At 44.1% G+C, this 9,647-nt stretch overlaps 1 long non-coding RNA gene across 1 annotated transcript in view; it reads right to left on the bottom strand.

Moving 5' to 3' along the window:
- Positions 1-8,128: 8,128 nt before the first annotated feature.
- LOC129393566 (uncharacterized) overlaps positions 8,129-9,647 on the bottom strand; it is a 126,032-nt gene continuing 124,513 nt past the window's right edge. The window contains exon 5 of the long non-coding RNA XR_010108979.1: positions 8,129-8,159. This is a non-coding gene — a long non-coding RNA (uncharacterized LOC129393566). The remainder of the gene's footprint in view (positions 8,160-9,647) is intronic.

Here is a 9,647-nt window from a genome sequence, read left to right as displayed (position 1 = left end):
AGAGAGGGGCGGCGCGGCGGGCCCGCGCAGGGGCAGAGAGGGGCGGCGCGGCGCGCCCGCGCAGGCGCAGAGAGGGGCGGCGCGGCGCGCCCGCGCAGGCGCAGAGAGGGGCGGCGCGGCGGGCCGGCGCAGGCGCAGAGAGGGGCGGCGCGGCGGGCCGGCGCAGTCGCAGAGAGGGGCGGGGCGGCGGGCCGGCGCAGGCGCAGAGAGGGGCGGCGCGGCGGGCCGGCGCAGGCGCAGAGAGGGGCGGGGCGGCGCGGCGGGCCCGCGCAGGCGCAGAGAGGGGCGGGGCGGCGCGGCGGGCCCGCGCAGGCGCAGAGAGGGGCGGCGCGGCGCTGTTGGGGAAACGCGGCGCAGGGCATAGAGGCACGCGGGCGCGTCCCCGGAGGGGAGAGGTCGCTGGGCGAGCGGGAGTGAGGCGCGGCGCAGGCGCAGGCGCAGAGACGCACGTCGCTGAGCTGACGGTGGCGGGGCGTGTTGCAGGCGCACAGTCGCACGCCGCCGGGCGGGGAGCGCGGGGGTGGCGCGGTGCAGGCGCAGAGACACGTCCCCGGCGGCGCGGCGCAGAGACGGGTGGAACCTGAGTAATCTGAACAGCCCGGTTCGGGCCCCCTCCTGCTTGCACCCGGGCAGTACAGGACCCGCTTGCCCACGGTGCTGTGCCATTGCGCCCCCTGCTGGCGACTAGGGCAACTGCAGGTCCCTCTTGCTTGCAGTATAGTGGCGGCACGCCGCCTGCTGGCAGCTAGGGACATTGCAGGGCCCTCTTGCTCACATTGTAGTGGCAGCACACCCGCCTGCTGGCAGCTGGGGACACTGCCGGGCCCTCTTGCTCCAAGTGTAGTGGCGGCTGGCTCCCCTGCTGGCAGCTGGGGACACTGCCGGGCCCTCTTCCTTGCAGTGAAGTCAGGGGACGCCCTCTTCTGACCGCTGGGGGCACTACAGGATCCTCTTGCTCACAGTGTAGTGGCAGCACGCCCCCTGCTGGCAACCAGGGCACTGCACGGTCCTCTTGCTCATGGTGTGGTGCCCCTACGCCACCTCCTGGCAGCTAAGGACACTGCAGGGCCCTCTTGCTCACAGTGTAGTCGTCGTTCGCCCCCTGCTGGCAGCCAGTGACACTGCCAGGCCCTCTTGCTGGCATTGTCGTGGCTGCAAGCCACCTGCAGGCAGATGGGGACTAGGCAGGGCCCTCTTGCTCCCGGTGTGATGGCTGGCGTCCCCTACTGGCCGCCTCCTGCACCACTTAAAGTCAGAGCGCCAGTTATTAATCCCCATCAGTTCTGTAAATTAAAACTGAAAAGGAGCTATTACTGGGAAGAGCTGATGTCCCAGTTAACTTGGAAGAAAGATTTTCACCAAGAGGCAGTGCAAAGATGGAAGACAACTTCATTCAAAAGAAATACAGTGTAAAGAGCTTATTGTAGAAAAATAGGGAGGAGTGGGCTGATAGTGCATGAAAACAGCCTAAGAGTCCTGTGCGGGGAATTTTATTTTGGACTTCACATTCCTGCCTCTGTCTCAAGTCTCCGCCTGTTTTCTTTGGTTCTCCTGCTACTGCCTTAGGTCCCCAACTTGCCCCACTTAGGCTTGTGGGACCTCCTTACTGTTGATTGAGGTACATGTGTGGTGATCAATCCGAATCCACACTGGCACCAGCCTCCTTCCCGCCATCCCAGGCAGGCTGACAGCAGTCACGTTTGTATCTACTGCACCTTCCTCTTTTGAATGTCTTTCTCTGCCCTAATCTGTACTTATGGTGCCAGGTTGCTCTTAAGAATGTCCCCTTTGTCCTTCTTATCAGCATGTAGCTAGCAATATTCTGACATTTTTATTGCAGAGTGAATGATGATTGGGGCATCTTAAGAGAAGTTCTAGGGTGTTTCTGCGTAGGTACCTCTTCTCCCTCCTAACCACAATTGACAAGTGCCCATCCACTCTAGCACTAGAGATGCTACTAATATGTGCATTTTTGGGGTCCCTCCAGGTGAGGCTTCCCAGACTTCCCCTTTTCCAGGAGCTCCCCCTCCTGTTCATGTCTAGCTATCTCCTCTAACAGAGCCCACTATCCTGTGTCTTTCCCAAAAATAGTCAGGGAATGATTAATTGGAAACCATAAGAAATGATATGCATGTAGATGAAAACTTTACAACTTACACAAATAATCACTCAAAATCATCCTTACACTAAAAATGCAAAACTATACAATTTCTAGAAGAAACTACAGAAGAAAAGCTATGTGCCTTTGCGTCTGGTAATGAATTTTAACAAATGACACACAAGGTTGATATACACAGAAGAAATGACAATGTGGATTTCTTAATATTTACAGTTTATACTCTGGAAGAGACCTTGTTAAGAGAACCAAAAGACAAGCCACATATGGAAGAAAATATTTGCAAAATACAGATCTGAGAATTTGTATTCAAAATATATTAAAAATTGTTAAAACTAAACAATAAGTTAAACAGCTCAATTAAAAATGCACACAGATCTGAACAGACACCTCAACAAAGAAGATCTACAGATGGCAAGTACACTTACAAAAAGATGCTCAACATACTAGAGACCTGAAAACCATAAAAAGCACAGCTGGTCTATATATAAGACCAAATATAAGACCAAAATATGCCACCCCAAAATATAATGGTAGGAAACCAGAATATGCAACCCCAAAATATGTCCCTTTGGCTTAAGAATTATTCCAAGCTAATTATTTTGAAAAAAAAAAAAAGCTAACAAAGGAAGTTGTGAAAACACAGTAGAAATTACTTGTGTAAGGAAAATTTACATCTATAAAGGAAATAACCATTTAATAACCTTTGTAATAACCTTTGTAATAAACCATTGTAATAACCTTACAATCCAAAAATAACATTCCTAAGTATTTTGACAACTACTTTGATGTTATTTCCAATCAAAACCTACCATGAAACCCCGTCTCTACCAAAAATACAAAAATTAGATGGGCATGACGGCATCTGCCTGTAGTCCCAGGTAATCAGGAGGCTGAGGAGGGAGGATCGTTTGCACCCAGGAGGTAGAGGTTGCCATGAATACTTATGCTGAAGTGGCATATTTTGGGCTGACATAGTCTGATCCCCTTTGGCTACTATAAACATTTGTCTGCAGGTTTTTGAGCTACCTCTCTTGACACCAAGAAGAGAACGATAACTAAATCACTAAAGAGTCTTATCAATGGAGAATGCATGGACTTAAGTCTGTATAACGAACCTTACCCTTGTCTAATGTGCTTTTGCTAGTTAACTCCCCACTAATGCCCCTCAAATCTTCTTTCTTTAAGTTGAAGACAGTATTTATGCTTGAACTGAAAGCCACCTGTTGGAGATTTACTCATTTTTCCCTGAGTATCTCCCATGTAACCATAAGGTATACATGTTTTTAAACTTTTCTGTTTTGCTCATTTTAATCTGTCAGTTTTTACAGAGCATCCCATCTAAGAATTCCGAAAACAAAAAATTATTTTTCCTCCCCTATTACAAATTGGGAATTTTTTCCAAAGCTAAACAAGTCTCACCTTACAATCCAAAAATAACATTCCTAAGTATTTTGACAACTACTTTGATGTTATTTCCAATCAAAAGCTACCATGAAACCCCGTCTCTACCAAAAATACAAAAATTAGATGGGCATGACGGCATCTGCCTGTAGTCCCAGGTAATCAGGAGGCTGAGGAGGGAGGATCGTTTGCACCCAGGAGGTAGAGGTTGCCATGAGCTGAGATTGCACCTTTGCACTGCAGCCTGGATGACAGAGCCAGACCCTGTCTCAAAAAAAATTTTAAAGGAAAACTATAGCCATTATAGCTTATCAGATTCTAGTCTTGTTTCTTGTTTCTGGGCTATTTTTACCCCTTTGTAAACTGGATCCTGCCATCTGATGAATTTTGTCCCACAATGATACTTGGGGAACAAGAAGCCAAGTATTGTCTCTCCTACTAATGTATCCATTGTCAGTTAATTTGAAGGTCTCCAACCCTGGAACAAAGTTAGAAGAGGAAGGTTCTGCTCCCCAAAATGCATAACCAAATTGTGGTACATTCATGTAATGGAATACTATTTAGCCATAGAAAGGAACAAGCTATCAACTGACACAAAGACATGAGTGAATCTTGCATGCACATTGCTAAATGGAAGAAGACAGTCTGAGGAGGATACACACAATGTGATCTCATTTAATGAGACACTGGAGAAGGCAAACTATACAGATGGGAAGCCATTGGCTCCATGGGGTGGGGGTTTGAAGCATTCCATATGATACTTTAATAGTGGGATATCTGCCACAATGCATTTGTCGAAATATGCAGAATTTTACAGCCAAATGGTTAAAGCAAACTCTATTCAAATTAAATACAATTACTCAGGATGTGGAGTATCCCAGGACAGAATACATCATGTGAAAAAGAATTTATGCTACAAATTACTATGGTTTGGATGTGGTTTGTCCCCACAAAAACTCATGTTGAAATTTGACTCCCACTGTGTCAGTGTGGGGTGGTTGGGCCTAGTGGATGGTGTTTGGGTCGTGGGGATGGATCCCTCATGAATACATTAATGTCCTCCATGGGGGTGAGTGAGTTCTGTTCTCACAGGAATAGATAATTTCTGCAGGAGTAGGTAATTAAAAAGAGTCTGGCTTCCTTGGCTTCCCTCTTGCTTTCACTTCTGCTATGTGATCTCTGGGGCACCCCTTGCTCCCCTTCCACTTTCCACCATGAGGTGAAAAAGACTGAGGCCCTGCCAGATGCAACTGCCCAATCTCAGACATTCCAGCCACCAGTATTGTGAACCAAATGAACCTTTTTTACTTATAAATTACGCAGCCTCAGGTATTCTGTTACAGAACCACGAAATGGACTAAGACACAAATGTAGGTAAAAACTCACTGAAGGTGTAGGGAAAATGGTGTTGACCTAAGTCACTTTGAAAAGGAACAGAATCTGTAGGCTGAAGGCACATGAACTATACTTCATCATTGGATTCCACTTTATAAAGTTCTTTCCAACAAAAGCAATTGTGAACAATTGTAAAACCACAGTGTCTGTATCTGGAATAAAACAATGACTTACATAAGTCACAGATGGTGGGAACCAGGTTTCTCACTGTTGAAGTGGGAGATTACAAATTAGCAAGGCAAGAAGGCTAGAATGATTCATGTGATAGTAGATCAGAGGTGGAGACATCAACGTAAACTTATGTTTAGTTTAATAAAGATACACACAGTTCTACATAGAAAACTTTATAATTAGGTGTGTATAGGTAGGTTAGACACACACATATACTTCCTAGCATTGCCAATGAGGGACAAGATACAATGTGCTCATTCAGCAGCCAGATGTAAGTTTTCCTACCATTCTGAAAGGAATCAGGCTCTTTGAAGAAATGTCTGATACTAGAACTGGGACAGTAAATATAGGAGCCAGGATAATCTGGAAGTATCAGAAAGTAAGTAAGTACTAAAAAATTTAAAATATATCAAAGAAAAATAAGAGCCAATAAAAACAGCTACTGATGGCCAACACAGGAATGAATTGTGCAACATAATACTGTAGTGTTGAATAATAACTAAAGCTTAAAGTCATTATCTAGGTGTCTGTATTTGTATCCCTAGGTGAATAAGCAAATGGAGTTGCATAGAAATCTCCTTTGCAAAAGAATTCCAAATAATTGATGTAGACACTCAGCCACCAAGAAGGTGGAGCCAACTCCTCACTCCATAACTGTGGGCTCTGCATAGTGACTTGCTCCAAAAGAACACATGGACTCTAAACCCAAACCCGAACCCGAACCCCTAACCCCTAACCCTAACCCTACCCTAACCCAACCCTAACCCAACCCTAACCGTAACCCTAACCCTAGCCCGAGCCCTAGCCCTAATCCCTAAGCCCTAAGCCGTAAGCCTAACCCCAACCCCAACCCCAACCCCAACCCCAACCCTAACCCTAACCCTTCCTCAGCCTCTCAACCTGCTTGGGTTACAGGTATGAGCCCCGGTGCCTGGCCAAACATTCCATTTTATATGCATATGCTAGGAATGAATAATCTCTAAACCAAATTATGAAAATTCTACCTTAAAAAATACCAATAGCAATATTATACTTAGGAATAAATGGAATGAAATGACAAGACTTAGATGAGGGAAATTATAAGACATTACTTAAGGAAATTAAATTCCCAATAAATGTAAAAACTTATCTTATTTGTGGATTTGTAGACCACATTGTTAAGTTTCCCAAAGTACACGAAGCAATCCGTGGATTCAATGTTATTCCTACAAAAATCCCAAAGGCCTTGGGACAGAAGTGGATAAGCTGATCCTGATCACATCCCAATTTCAAATTTTATTACAAAGGAACAGTAATAAAAACAGTAGGATCCTCGCACAGGAATAAACAGAAAGATCAACTGAATTGAATTGGGAGTCCAGACAGAAAACAATACCTCTATGCTCAACTGATTTTAGACAAGGTCCATTACCAGTAAATTGGGGAAAGAATCCTGTCCTCAACAAGTGATGTAAGGCAACTTGCTATCCACATAAAGGGAAATGAAATTGTATCCTTACCTCATACCACATAAAAAATTAAACTACAATGGCTCAAAGACCAAAATAGGTGAAAACTAAAAACTCTGGAAGAAAACATACAGTTAAGCATTCATGACCTTACATGTAGCAATAGTTTCTTACATCTGACACCAAAAGCACAGACCACAAAAGGAAAAATAAATCAATTTATTTCCTCAAAATTTACAACTTTTACGTCTCAGAAGACATGAAGAAAAAAGTTGAAAGACAAAATGTTATAATAGGAAAAACAACTCTCTTATAGTATACTCTCAACACTCAACACAGAACACTTCTGTTACCAGATACATCGGTTTTTTCCCCACACAGACCAAATCTTGGGTACCAGCTGGGTGTCCTACAGTGCAGCCCAATTGTGACAGTAAATGGAGAAAGCATCAGACCCCACAGGCTAAGGACTCAGTCCTAGGAATACACGTCATGCCCCTTGTTGCTTGCAAATTTAAATGACAAACACAAGGATGGTAAAAAGAAAGTGACTTTATGCCAGAGCTTAGCTGAAGGGAACATACAGGCTCTTGCCTTAAGGGAAGCCCTTCCACTTTCTGGGCAGAAAGCAGGGCTTTCGGACTTGCCAGAATGGCATGCAGGGGATGAGGTGAGGAGGTGCAGGGTCTATGGGACATGCTCTGATGTTTTCTCCATTAGGTGATCTTGCTAGCACCACCATGGGCAGAGCCAGGTTGTAAATTGACTGTTGTCTGCTGCCAATCTCCTGGTGGGGGAGAGATATGGAAGTGCCAGTTTGTTTCAAGGTTTGGTCCCTGGAACTTTTAAGTTATCACACAGTTGGAAAAGTTTGCAGTATAGGAAGTGTCTGGTGGAGAGACAGTAAAGCTTATAATTGCATTCCTAAAGAGCTAAGTGCAGGAACAGCAAAATGGTAAAACTAATTCATTTCTTCTGTAAGAAAATATGGGTACTCCGTTACAAGACTGTAACCACTTAAGGTGCCAACCACAAACAGTAGGTTCCCAGGTTACCTTCTGTCTGACTTTGCTACAGATTGGAGGCTCCCACAACACCCTTATTGGGTTCAGCAATTTGCTACATCACATTGCACAACCCATGAACGCAGTGTACTTACTATTCCTGACTTATTACCAAGGATCTTTTAAACGCTACAAATGAAAAGCCAGAAAAAGAGATGCACAAGGTGAGGTATGTGGAAGGAATGCAGGCCTCCCATGCCCTCACCAGACATGATCCTCCCAGTATCTCCTGTGTTGGGAGAGCAACACAGATGCTCTCCCAACCCTGTCCTTTATTACACAGGCAAATTGGTTACGTCTGTGGCCATAGGTGATCAACTCAACCATCAGCACCTCTCCCCTTCACAGAGACGGGACGGGGGAAGAAATTTCAAATCCTCTAATGACAAGGTTGCTTCCCTTGGCAGCCAGCCCCACTGAGGCTATCCAGGTGCCCCCAGCCATCAATCATTTCATTAGCATACGAAAGACACATTACTTCATACATTCCTGAGGCTTAGCGCTCTGTTTCAGGACACTGCAGCAGAGACCACACATTAACTCTTATTACGTTCCAACAACCTATAAAATGGAAGAAAATGTCGGCACATTAGATACTTCATCAGTGTCTGTTATCCAGAATGTATAAAGAACTTTTACAACTCCACAGCAAAGACAACCCAATCTAAAAATTGACAAAAGACTTTAATACACACTTCACCAACAAGCACATGAAAAGATGCTTAACATCATTACCATAATTAAAACCATGAAGAGATAACCCTTAACTCACACAAGAATAGTTATACTAAAAAATAACAAGTGTTGACAAAGATGTGCAGAAACTTGAACTCTTAAACACTGCTTGTGACAATATGTGACAATAAGTGACAAAATGGTGCAGCCTACGTGTAAAATAATTTGATGTTTCTTCATAAAGTTACAAATAGATTTACCATATGACTCAATGATTCCATTCCTAGGTATATACCCCAAAGACCTGAAAACAGCTGTTCAAACAAAAACCTGTGTGCTCTTTAAATGTGTCAAGGTCATAAATATGAAGGAAAGTCTGGGGAACAGTTCCAGGAAAAGAAAACTGGATCCGAATGAAAAAAAAAAAACACATTATACTCCCAAGTGTGGCACGAGGTAAAAGTGAAGTGAGTTTGTGGACCGAATTATCATGTAGGAACAACGCTGATTTCCTGATCTAGGGGTTATGTGGTAGTTACCTGGGAGAGTGTCCATGCTTTCAGTGCAATATACCAGAGTATTTTGTGCGACACTGAAAATCTGGTACGGCAATAACTGTTGGGGAATCTAAGGGAAGAAAAAGTTGTATTTTGTACTACTACGGGAAGTTGCTTAGAAATATGACATTATTGGAAAGTAAGTTACTTTTTAAAACAACCATGTCAATACCATGCCAGCAAAGCAGACACATCATCAAAATCCACTACAGAGGCTATAGTTCAGCCAAAGCTGTAAAACCCTTAAAAAAGCCTCAATGTCAACAGGGTCCACTTACTAGATATTATTCTATATATTAGTATTAGAGGCAATTGTGTCAATATATTAGTGTTAGGGCATGGCATGGACATTTAGATTAGTGTTAGGGAATGGTGTGGATATTGTATTGGTGTTGGGAAATGGTGCAGATATTACATTACTGTAAGGGCATGGTGTGGATATTATTACATTAGTATTAGAAGAGATGGTGTGGATTAGATGAGTATTAGGGCATGGTGTGGATATTATTACATTAGTATTAGAAGGGATGGTGTGGATTAGATGAGTGGTAGGGCAAGGTGTGGATATTATTACATTAGTATTGGAAGCGATGGTGTGGACTAGATCAGTGATAGGGCATGATGTGGATATTACTAAATTAGTACTGGAAGTGATGGTGTGGATTAGATCACCGATAGGGCATGGTGTGGATACTATTACATTAGTATTAGAAGCGATCGTGTGCATTAGATCAGTGATAGGTCATGGTGTGGATATTATTACATTAGTATTAGAATGGATGGTGTGGATTAGATGAGTGGTAGGGCATGGTGTGGA

This window comes from Pan paniscus, chromosome 10 (assembly GCF_029289425.2).
Source record: "Pan paniscus chromosome 10, NHGRI_mPanPan1-v2.0_pri, whole genome shotgun sequence".
Lineage (NCBI taxonomy): Eukaryota > Metazoa > Chordata > Mammalia > Primates > Hominidae > Pan > Pan paniscus.
This window is presented reverse-complemented; position numbering and strand designations above follow the sequence as displayed.